This window comes from Vicugna pacos, chromosome 2 (assembly GCF_048564905.1).
Source record: "Vicugna pacos chromosome 2, VicPac4, whole genome shotgun sequence".
In the NCBI taxonomy this organism is placed as follows: Eukaryota; Metazoa; Chordata; class Mammalia; order Artiodactyla; family Camelidae; genus Vicugna; species Vicugna pacos.
Window position 1 is genome coordinate 105763674 of NC_132988.1, and position 11917 is coordinate 105775590.

Below are 11917 nucleotides of genomic sequence, written 5' to 3' on the forward strand. Positions count from 1 at the left end.
TAAAACTTTAGTGTGAGCTAAAAAGGCATGTAACTTGCCTTGTGCTTCTAAAGACACCGAAACACCTACGGGCATGGAATTTAAGAGAAAACTAGCCATCTATTCAAATGTAGTCACTGTAGAATCTGGAGATTTTAGAAGATGACATAATGGGTCACAGATAAATGACAAAAGTTCACTTTAGTGAAAATGAGAAAGAGGCAGACAGAGAAAGGGACTCTTTGAGCACAATTAAGTGATGAAGGTCTTATTCTATTTTGTTTCAGGGTAAGAAGTTTGTAAAAAGGTTGGAAGAGAATCTCCATCCTCCTGTCCTTATATTCCCATGAGAAAAATTCAATTTGAGTAAAAATGCTGGTCTCTCTTCACTGTTCTCATGGGTCTTCCAGAAGAAGATCAGACAGGGAATTCAGAAAAGTAGGCACAGACACTCGGCAAGGGTGGCTTAGCTCTTTCTGTCTTCTTTTTCAGAACCATCTTTCTTTAAGATGCATTTATGTAAAGAAACCTGCCCTTGGTGAGGAGAGCAGGACAGCAACTGCTGCCTTTACCTTCCACTCGCTGGTTTAGTGTAATCCCGTGAAAGCAAGTCTTAGAAACTCAGACACCCAAGCTGCACCTCCATCAGCCTGATCGACACAAAGCTGATCTTGTGCTCACAAGTTATCTAACTCCTGCGTTCCCTTCTCAGTTGACTCCAAACTCAGGAAGGAAGATATTAGGTGTAGTTTAGCAATCTGTCAGGAAGCCACTCCTGACTGACTCACGTCTGCACTGTGCACTGGGACTGTTCCACGCCTCTTCCCATCTCCTTAACTCTGCAACCCTCCCTGCCAGCCTTCCATCATGAAAAATGGTTAGGCTATTTTTAATGCTGGGGAGCTGTGTCCAACCGCATGGGCTTTCCTCTTCCACTGATCATGGTGGCATGTCATGAATGTGGCGGTTTTCATTCTGCCTTGAGTTGTAATTTTTCAAGTATCTATTTTTTCTGCCCTGGTGAACTCTACCCACACACAACCATGCCATCTGCTCCAACCCTGTCCCCTTCTTCATCCGACAGAGCTTCAAGTTCAGGGATAACAGGAGCTCAAATCAGCTTCACGGTTCCTAAGGCTCCTGCAGCAGATTTGTTGAAAGGGCGTCCATTTGGAATGTATGTCTCATTTCATTAGCAATCCTTTCTCTGACATCCCAGTCTCCTGCTTCACCTGTTTCAAGGTATGAGTATCTTTACAAATCCAATTTACTACCCTTGGGGTTCTTTTCTACTTGTCAGTTGGGACCATCTCAATCCATCAGAGAGATTCTAGCTGCAAGCTATTCTTCTAGGAGATACCTTGGCCCCTGTGCAAATTTGCCTGCCCCACGCTTGTCAGATCAACTCTGCATTAGGAGGGAATATCCTGGTCAGGACTCACAATTTTCAGTCCCACACTAACATGCCCACACTCATCTGACAGCTACAAAACTAAGTAACTCTTCCCTGAAAATATAATGATGCTGTAAGCACCCTGGCTGGGTCCCCCTAACAGAGCAATTCCCAGCCCCTAGAGCTACAACCTAAAGGTAAGTAAAATAAGATAAATTTCACCTCACCAGGCACCTCACTAAAATTCCTTATGTCCAGAAAATTTGTGTATGTATCTGTCTATTTGTTTGCCAATGCAGGGTTTAGAATTTTGCTTTCATAAAAATGCCTTTAGGAAGGACATCTACACTCCTGTTCTCCACAGGGCCATCCTAAACATGAAAGCTTAGCTTTCTGCCTGGGCTCTGTAGAAGTTTGAGTTTGAGGACTCTGCTGTGTTAAGTCCACATGATTGATTAGTTACACCCTTGAGGGTGTGGGGATGAAGACATATGGACAGACAGACAGACATGCAAGACCAAATGAGCTTAGAGGAAGCATAACCTTCCTGATACTTGTATGTTTCTGCTGTTGATCCTGGAGCTCTTTTTTAGCTTCTTGTCCTCTGAACAGCCACAGGTAAGGGGATGGAAACTGAAGTCATCTACATACAAAAAGAAGACAGCACTGCAAACACCCATCGGACTAAGGCTTTTCCCATGATCAGATTGCCTGTTGGCGCGTTAAAAAAATCCACTCCATGGGGTGAATTGAAATAAGTCACCCATTATCCTGTGGGTGGGCACGAGGGCCATCTGCAAGGGATAAGTGGCCTGAGGGGTGATGAATGGCAGCCAGGCTCCCACCACCACTACCTTCTTCTTCAGTGAAGGAAGCCCTGTTTTCATCTGTTTTACATATTGGTGGTCTCACTAGAAGAAAATGAAGCAAATGAGAAAACCATTGGGATAAGTTAAAATAATTTTTAAGATGTACTCTCCTTAGAGAACTTTACACTTCATTTATTTTGCTTAAGAGAAGTTTAAGAGTAGTGGTCCTCAACCTTAGCTATGCATTAAAATCATCTGGGGAGATTTTTTTAAAATACTGATTCTTGGGTTCAACTTCCAGAGATTCTGATTTATAGGGTGTGACCTGAGCACTGAGTTTTTTATAAACTCCCAGCAGATTTCAATGTGCAGTCAGGGTTGAGAACCCCTGCAGAAGAAGGACAGAGCTTGGAATCATGGAGATAGGGTGAAGTCCTGACTTCTCTCTAATTGTCCATAACAAAAGCTTATTACGCAAACTCTCAGATCTTTCATTTTATGCATTGATATATTTACATATGTGTGTGTTATTGTTCACTTACACTCTTTTTGTCCTCAAAATAGCTTCACATGCCTTAAAGAAATGTATGTAGTCCAGCCAGGAATTTCGGGAAAAGAAAAATGAAGCAAGAGTTGAATATCCCTTAATGGTTGTCAGATAGACCTCTACACTTCCTCGTGCTTCTTAGCACTGAGCATAAGGACAAAGAACCATTTGCAGAATCTCCATTTCTCATAAGCCACTGGCTGCTTGGAGAATCACTAGCAACAGGATTTTGTTCTGGGGTTCTCCAAAGAGATCACTGTGTGATGTGATAAACAAAATCCTTAAAGCCACAGTGTAAATAATAAAGACCTCTACGGGGTGAGCCTCCGTTTCCTACCTATGCCTATAAAATGGGGACCAAGATAGAGGTTGCTACTACCTACCCCATAACCAGTATCACCTTGCTCCTTAGCAACAGAACCATGTTTTTGGAGCCAACAATATACCCAATTATGGAGCAGGAAAGGGAAGAGGAAGAGGATAAAGAAGAGAACTCCCTATCTTCCCCTTTTTCTTGCAGATGGTGGTGGCCAGTGGGAGGTTAAGTAGAAGTTCTTAAAGACAAGGTTTTCAAGGAAGTCTCTTTAAGAGGAGCAGCCCTAGGCAGGAAACATGCTCTTGTTCTTTTTCTTTTCCGTTTATAAAAAGGACATGATGGCTGAAGTGCAGCAAACATCTCTGGACCACAAGGAAAAGTAGAAAGCCTTGCAGAAATCTTGGTCATCAACAATGAGCCCCTAAACAATACCCAGTGACACGTGGACTCCTGGTGACATTCAGTGTTAACATTAAGCCTTAAAAAAAAGGAAAAAAAAGAAACAATAACACATATTAGTGAGAATCTGGAGAAACTAGAATCCTTATAAATTGTGGATAGGAAGGAAATATAGTACAATCACTTTGAAAAATAGTTTGGAAACTTCTTTAAACATTAAATATAAATTTACCATATTACCCAGCAATTCTACCTCCAAGTATCTACCAAAAATAAATGAAAGCATGTCTACACACACACACACACACACACACACAAGCATTAAGCCTTTATTGTTGACATCAGGTTGGTCATGTCTCACCAACCAGCCAGCCAAACTGAATTCTCAATATAGGGGCCATTATATCTTAAAGCCTTGTGAAACTTGAACATAAGCAAAATTTCTGGCGTTTCTTAGTGCTAATTATGTTATTCATCCATTCCATCAGAATTTATTAAATGTGCATTCACAGTCCACGGAGATGGAGGGATGACTGTATATACATACAGGAGAATACTATTCAGCCTCAAATTCTTCAATGTGCAACAGCGCAGATGAACTTGGAGGACATTATGTTAAATGAAATAAACTGGTTCTGGAAAGACAAATGCTGCATGATTCCACTTATATGAGGTATCTGAAATAATCAAATTCAAAGAATCAAAGAATGTAATCATGGTCCCTAGGAGCTAGGGGGAGAGGAATATGAAGAATTATTAATCAGTGGGCATAAAATTTCAGTCAAGCAAAATGAGTGATTTCCAAACATCTGCTATACAACATTGTACCTACAGTAAACAATAATGTATTGCATAGTCAACATTTGTTAAAAGGGTAGATCTCACATTGTGTTCTGATCTTAAAATAAAATGAAATAGAATTTATGAAATGCCTCTCTGGGCCAGGCATCAGTCTTAGTGCTGGAGAACACAGCCCTGCCTTTACGGGGATTATATTCCACTAACACATGACTCCTGTCTGTCCAAACCTTTCCTGTTTTTATCTCTATATAGGTTGTTGACTTTTTGGCTTATGCAAAATCTGAATTTCACCACTTTTCATGGCACATTTTTAGCATTAGATCCATGATCAAATAGAATTTGCATGTACGTAGGTGTGTTTGTTTTGTGAGTACTGAATATATCTAACCTATACTCTCTGTTCTCAAGAATCATGGATTTTTACTGGAAGAGATAAGACTTGAGTGGATAAAGACCAAAGGACAGAAATATCAGACAGACAATAATGCTAGTAGCTAAATCTACCAACCTAACTGTTTAAGTGCCACGCATTTTTCAAACTTGTCTCAAGATGTATCTTGTTAATTTCTTACATCAATCGTTTGAGACAGTGATTCATATTATCTTCCTTTGCACCCTAAGTCAACTTCCCCAAATCATAAAGCTCCTAAGTCGTGGTGCCAGAAGTCAAACTCACTTAGTCCAATACTGGAGCCCATGGATTCCACAGCCACTCAAAACTGGCTCAAGTAACCAGAGATGCCAAGAAGAATCAATAACAACTATCAATGGGAAGTTTATTCAAAAAAACTGTGGCGCTCCTTCTACCAAACATTGCTTGGGGTACAAACTCCATAAGGCAACAGACAAACAACATAAAAGGTAGAAAGGAAGACTGTCCATCACAGGGGTCGTGACTTATACTGTCATGTGATGGAAGCATAGGTTTTATGTTGGGGACAAGGGAAGATGTTTTCAGTACTGTATTTAGTATCTTAAATACTTCCAGACAAGGAAATTAGACCACGTTGGGCAGGACTCACCTCGCAGGCCAGCTTTGCTTATGACTGATCTGTAATCTGAGGTTCCTTCCACTCACCTCCACTTCTCACTCTCTTTAACACCTCAGACTTATACTTTGCTCCCCCACCTACTCCTGTTCCTCATCACTTTATCCATCACAGGCATCTTCCCCCAATAAATCTTCAGCATGTCTAATCCCATCATGGTGTCTGCTTCTTGGAGAACTCAAATTGACATAGCAAATAAATTGCCCATAGTTACACAGACAGCTGGTGGCAAAGCCAAGACTCCATATCTGTATTACTAATCGTTATCAACTGAACATAAACACAAAATAACATGATGATGAGGGCTACCTCAATAGTGTTTTCATATATTCCTGGTGAGTGGTTCTGATTCACTAAATAGCTGTGATTTTGAGTAAATCACTTACTTTTCTGCATCTCTGTTTTTAAAAAACGTAAAAATGAAAAGTCGCCTATTTACAATTTGTAAGCCACTTAACTCTCATGCGTCTGTGACTAAGCTCATTGATCCATTCTCAGTCATTTCTCACCCTGTTTCTGGGTAGCTATTCTGATTAAGGTTAGATACACACACACACACACACACACACACACACACACACACACACACACACACACAATGAAGTACTTGCCTCAGATGTGTAAGGGTTTAATGCAGCAGCCCAGCCCCACATGACTAAATCATCATGCTCTTTCTGACCTTGGAACTACCCAGAGCAGTGAGTTCTCCAAGCAAGACCTCCACTGCTTCTTGTCTAGCATCCTCACCACCATGATCAGCCTAAACCAGGATCGTCAGATGGACTGATCTCACTGTACTTCTGTATTTACCAGTCCACACCAAATGTCTCATCTCCCAGGTCATCCTTCACCACCCTGTAATTCTGCATATCTTGTAATCTGACCCCAAATCCCCCTCCCCGTGAGCTTTCTAGAATTCATAGTCTGTTGTCAACAAACCTCTCCTTTTATCATCGTTCCCTTCTGCTTCTCTCACTTGTTCCAACCACAAGCTTGCTGTGTGCTGAAGACACCAGATCCCCTATCACACTCTTAAGTGTATGTTCCTTTCTCTCCCATACTCCTCATACCACTGAGCCCAGGAGTAGGGTGCCGTCTTTGCACCTCGTAGCCACTTCTAGATCTCTTTCTTTCACTGAAATTCCCAGATTTGAACTTAATTCTGACTATACTACCACTACCACCCTCCTTCTTAATCTAACCTCAGTCACTCCTCATTTCTTAACAGTTTTAACACCTCGCTCATTATTAATCCCCAGTATTACTCCTATTGTGATTCTTAGTGAATTTCAATACCCATTATAGACAGTTCTTTTATCATTCTAGCCTCTTGGTTAGCTGTTTCTTGGCCTTCCTTCTCCATGATGTTGTCTACACTCAACTTCAGCCACCCAGTCCTTAGGATATTCCCTGAGCTTGTCATCACCATCATCTCCACATCCTTTTCTCATGTCACACTTCTTGTCTCTACAGCTGACTCACTCTCGTCTTGTGTCTTGACTCAAATAATTAAAAAGCCTCACAGTAACCAGCAAACCATCAACCCTAGTCCTCAGTCTTCTCTTGTCCTTAATTCCTCACCATCCCCAACTTAAATTCCATGGTTCTTTGCCATTAGGCTCAAGCCCCTTCCCCTTTCTTCCTCCATCATGATTCCCTGGCCAAACCCCATGCCTGCACCAGGGTAATTGAACCAAGATGGAGAAAAACATACACAAATGCTCACTCCTGTCACTTACAATAATTACTATCGCTCTCAAGAGGGTCCTTAGAGCTGCCTGACAGTTCCCAGTTCAGTTTTCTCTCCCATAATTCTAGGGGACAATTTTACACCTTCCCTTTAAAATTTCAGAACCTCCTGCATCACCCTTACTCCCCACAATGATGTCACTTCCAAGTGTACTGAGAAAAGAGAAGCAATCAGGAAAGATCTTCTTGATGCCCACTCTTTCACACTTACCCCCTCCTCACTCCGTTCCTCTTACTCCCATGTTGATTGTTACATAATGACAATCTATGGGATCATTTCTTTATTCCTTTGCCATCCATTTTCCCCTGTAGAATCTCATTCCCCAAATAGTAGACATTTATCTTTGTTCATTGCTGTATCCTGAGCACCAGAGCAAGGCCTGGCATGTAGCAGCATTCAATAAATATTTGCTAATTGTGCAGCCATTATGCTGGACAGGCACAACTCATATATTCAATCACCTAGCAACCTTACTTTGTCTCCCATTGTCCTTTTAAACCCACTCTCATGGTTCTAGTTCTGACAGGAACCTCTGCAGGACTCATGATTTTTTTTTTTTTTTGGTCATCCTTCAGTTGACAATTAGCTTTTTTGTCACTTTAAGGCACAAAACACTGTCTCAGTTCAGTAATTAAAGTACGTAGTTCCATGTAACAGTATATCTTTAATTAAAATGAAAACTTCTCCCTCTCCTCTGGCTCAGATGGCTCCATAAATAAAAAGCCTGTGGTCAGAGGGATTGAATTGATGAGAATCCCTTTTCCAGCCTTTTCTCCTCTTCTTTTCCTTCTTCCCCAATTTGCCATACAAGATTACTGATGGCTTCCCCCAAAACCCAACAAGGAAGGAGGTAAGAGAAGAGAGTAAGGGGAGAAGGACATTTCCTATTAGTTGACACCATCACGATGACTCGTCCCTGACCCTCTGAAGTTGTCAGTGTTGATAACTGACTTTCTTAAGATGCTTTCAAGATCACTTGGTGCCCTTCCATCACTGACATGCTCACCTGCAGTTTCATAGATGGGGTGAATGTGTCTCTATTCTGGCTAACTCTTATCCCTTCCATCTAGGAATCCAGTAGCATCTCCAGCCTCTCTTTGCATAGATCTGCTCACCGCTTTTGGACAAGACTTAAGACCACTCCATGCACATGTCTCTTGTGTGTGGTCACATAGATTCATACAAAATATACATTCTCCCTTTACCTTCACAAACTCAAGTGCCTGCTGCCCAATGCAGCAAATGTGCCTTTGTTCTACCAAACTGGTCATTCAGCCAGCCAGCCCATTCTTGCTGGAACTTGATAGCAAACCTGAGTCTCCAAACAACCATATTATACTAGCTGACCCTTAATTGGGTACTTAAAATGTGCCAGTAGCATTTTAAGTGATTTAAATATATTAATTTATTTACTCCTCAAACAGCCATGAGAGGTATATATTATAATCACTTCTCCCTAATAGATGGGGAACTGAGGCACCTATTTTGTGGCAAGTCCTGCATGATGGGTTCCACCTCTACACTTTGATACATGGTTTCTAGTATCCCTAGCTTCAACCAAGAAAACTGAACTCATTGCCTAATCATTCTAGAGTAGTTCATTTTTAAGATATTTTCCAGTACCTGTCATTTAATTTTTTTTAATGGTATCACTGCCCATCCATCCAAGTTGAGGCATAGGAGTAGATTTAATTTGGTGGTGGTGATGGTGCTAGAAGGAGATTGGAAAAGGATTTTCCTGGCCTAAATCCTTAGAGGTCCCCCAATGTGACTCTAGCTATGACTTCATAGTTCAGCAGAAGATGAGCAAGATATAGATGGTATTACTCATGGAAACATGGAGTTATAACTCTGCCCTGGACCCAGTAACAGGTGCTTAATTGATCATTTAAACTTGCACCACACTGCATGAAGCAAATGAAAGCAGAATTCCAGACAGACTAGACATGAAGTCCTGCTTTTTTAATGTGTATACTTAAAACCAAACTCCCAATTGTTTATGCATCTCTTTCTCAATACAATTCCAATGTTCCTCTACTAAAAGAAAAATTTCAGAAGAGTGGGAACCAAAATTAACGCTATGATAACTAGTTGGAGATTTTCTGATATTGGAAAAAGAGGCAATAAACACTAATTTTATGACAATATTTTGGTTCTCCCTAGCGAGGCATCTCCCGCCTGGAAGGGAAGAAACTGGGGAACTCAACTATGAATTCAGAAGGATATTTCAATTGGCTTCCTGAATTGTGGTCTGTGATGATCACAGACTTTCAGTACCATTTGTTAATGTCCAGCTAAAGAGCATCATCATGACGTAGGAATAAGGACAGCAAAGCCATATTAAAACTGAGAAAGTTTCTATGCCTCATGTCGGATTTTGAAGCCTCTTCACTACACCTGGAGAGCAGAGTCCTCTGTCTGCCAGCATGTAACTGTAACTGGTGAGGCATCTATGAGCCCATAATTAAAAGCCAAAGAGGATCCATAAAAGTATGTACATAATAACAAGATGGATCTAGAAAGAAAATGATACCCAGTCCTTCCCTCTCTAGCTCCACTACTGCCATCTTGACTTCATTTCATTCCAATTATCTCCCAACTCTTTTCTCTGCTTTCAGCTTTCCCTGTTCTCTCTTGTCCAAACTCAACTTTACAGCCAGAGTCATATTTCTAAAATGCAAATATGATCCTGTCACTTCTCTGCTCAAAAACCATTGCTCCCCACTGCCTACAGGCTAGAGTCCAAGCTCATTAAAATGAAAGTCAACTCCTTGAAAAGCTGGCACTGACCTACCTTCTGGCCTCGTTTCTCAATATAATACTTCCAAACCCATCATGCCCTCTTTCTGTGAGCCTTTGCACATGTAGCTCTCCCTTCTAGAATTCCCCACAGTTAGGAGGATCAGTTGCAAGTAACAGAAAACTCAGCTCAAACAGACTTCAACATTGAAGCTGCTGTATTGGCTCACAGATTGGAAAGTCAAGAGATCATCAAGACTCAAAGTTGCTTGAACCAATGGCTTGTTGGCATTATCAAAGGTCCCCATTCTTGCCATCTCTCTTCTCTGCCTTCTATAGTATCTATTTCAGTATCTGGGAGGCTCATTTTGGGGTAACAGGATGGATGTCAGCAGTGGCCAGGTCTACAGGGGGTAGAGTGTGCATACCTGGAGGAAAGAGTGGTTCCCCAGGGGAAAATCTTGATGCTGCAAGGGAAAACAGAGAAAGTTAGAGTGTATCTTTTAAGTCCTAGATCATGTGCTCTGTCAGCTGTTGGAAACACCCCCATGCCCTAGGCTAGACTAATAATTTCTTCCTTAATGTTCATCTGACACGTTGTGGATACCTCTTTCATTAGCCCTCCTACAACTCATAAAAGTTTTCATATTGGCCCACTATGTGCTGACTGCTTGATATACATTAACCTGTTTAATACTAATGGTAGTGGGGAGGGTATAGCTCAGAGGTTGAGTGCTTGCCTTGCATGCACAAAATCCTGGGTGCAATCCCCAGCACCTTCATTTAAAAAATATAAAGTAAGCCTAATTACCTCCCCCTGCAAAAAAATTAATTAATTAAATAAACACTGATGGTAGAACTTTGAAATAGATGTTAGTGTTCACATTTTTATTATGAGAAAACTGTTCTGAGATGTTAAATAACTCTCCTCAAACTCTCTAACCTCCGAGTTCATATTCCCTGATCTATACTATGTAAATGAAAGCACATTGCAAAATAGCCACTACATAGCAGTCACCAGAAAGATACATTGAATGGATCATAATACTTATCCCACTGTTTTATGTTTATGGGTCTCTCTTCCACATCAATTATAAAACACTTATCAAAAGGGATTGTATCTTATTCCACTGGAGCTCTAGAGTGTCATAATTAAAATCATGCTTTAGGGACAAACTGTCTAGGTTAATACCTGAGTTCCTTCACTTCCTATGAAACCCTGGGAAAGTTTCTTAACCTCCCTGTGTCTCAATTGCCTCATCTATAAAATAGAGATAATAATAGTATCCACATCATAGTGTTGTTATGAGGATTGAACAAGGTACAGAAAATCCAAACAACTATGCTGGAAACATTGAAAAACCTCAATAAATATTATCCAAAGAGTATTGTTATTTACCTGTTGTCCCCTTAGGAAAGTGACTGATACAAGGCAAAATAGCCAATTACATATGATCAGTCATGGGTAAGACCTTTATCCTGCAGAAAACGTTTAACTTTTTCTCACATTTTTCTCACTGTCTTCTAGCTTTAAGGACACAGAACTACTTTGTTGATCTGCAAAGCAACAAGGACCTGCTTAGCACTGAACAATGACCTTTTGATGTCCTGGACAGAACAACATAGTGCAGGAGATGGGAATCATGTTATAGTGCGATGGAAATTAAACGTTGTCTAGTAATCAGGAGATTTCAGTTTCTAGATTTGTTTTTTTTTTTAAACTGTGTGGGACATTGAGGTGAAATCAATAGAATTTGATGACTGTTGGAATGTGGGGATTGAGAAAGAAAAAGAAGAATCATTCTCAGTTATTCTGATGTAGTTTGTTCTCTATATCTATGAGTGTTTCTATTTTGTTATATTCATTCTTTTCATTTTTAGATTTCATATATAGATAATAACATAAAGTATTTGTGTTTCTCTGTCCAACTTGTTTCACTAAACATAATTTCTGGGTCTATCCATATTTTTGTAAATGGCAAAATTTCATTCTTTCTTGTGACTGAGTAATATTCCATTGTGAGTGTGTGCATGTATACACACACACACACACACACACACACACATATATAGCACATCTTTACCCATTCATCTGTTGATAGACACTTAGCTTGTTTCCATACATTGGCTTTTGT

At 40.5% G+C, this 11917-nt stretch overlaps 1 long non-coding RNA gene across 1 annotated transcript; it reads left to right on the forward strand.

Moving 5' to 3' along the window:
• The first annotated feature begins 1069 nt into the window (after positions 1 to 1069).
• Positions 1070 to 11471, forward strand: LOC140687848 (uncharacterized). The gene is made up of 2 exons (XR_012062499.1): positions 1070 to 1221; positions 11311 to 11471. It is a non-coding gene; the product is annotated as an uncharacterized lncRNA (long non-coding RNA).
• The last annotated feature ends 446 nt before the right edge of the window (positions 11472 to 11917 follow it).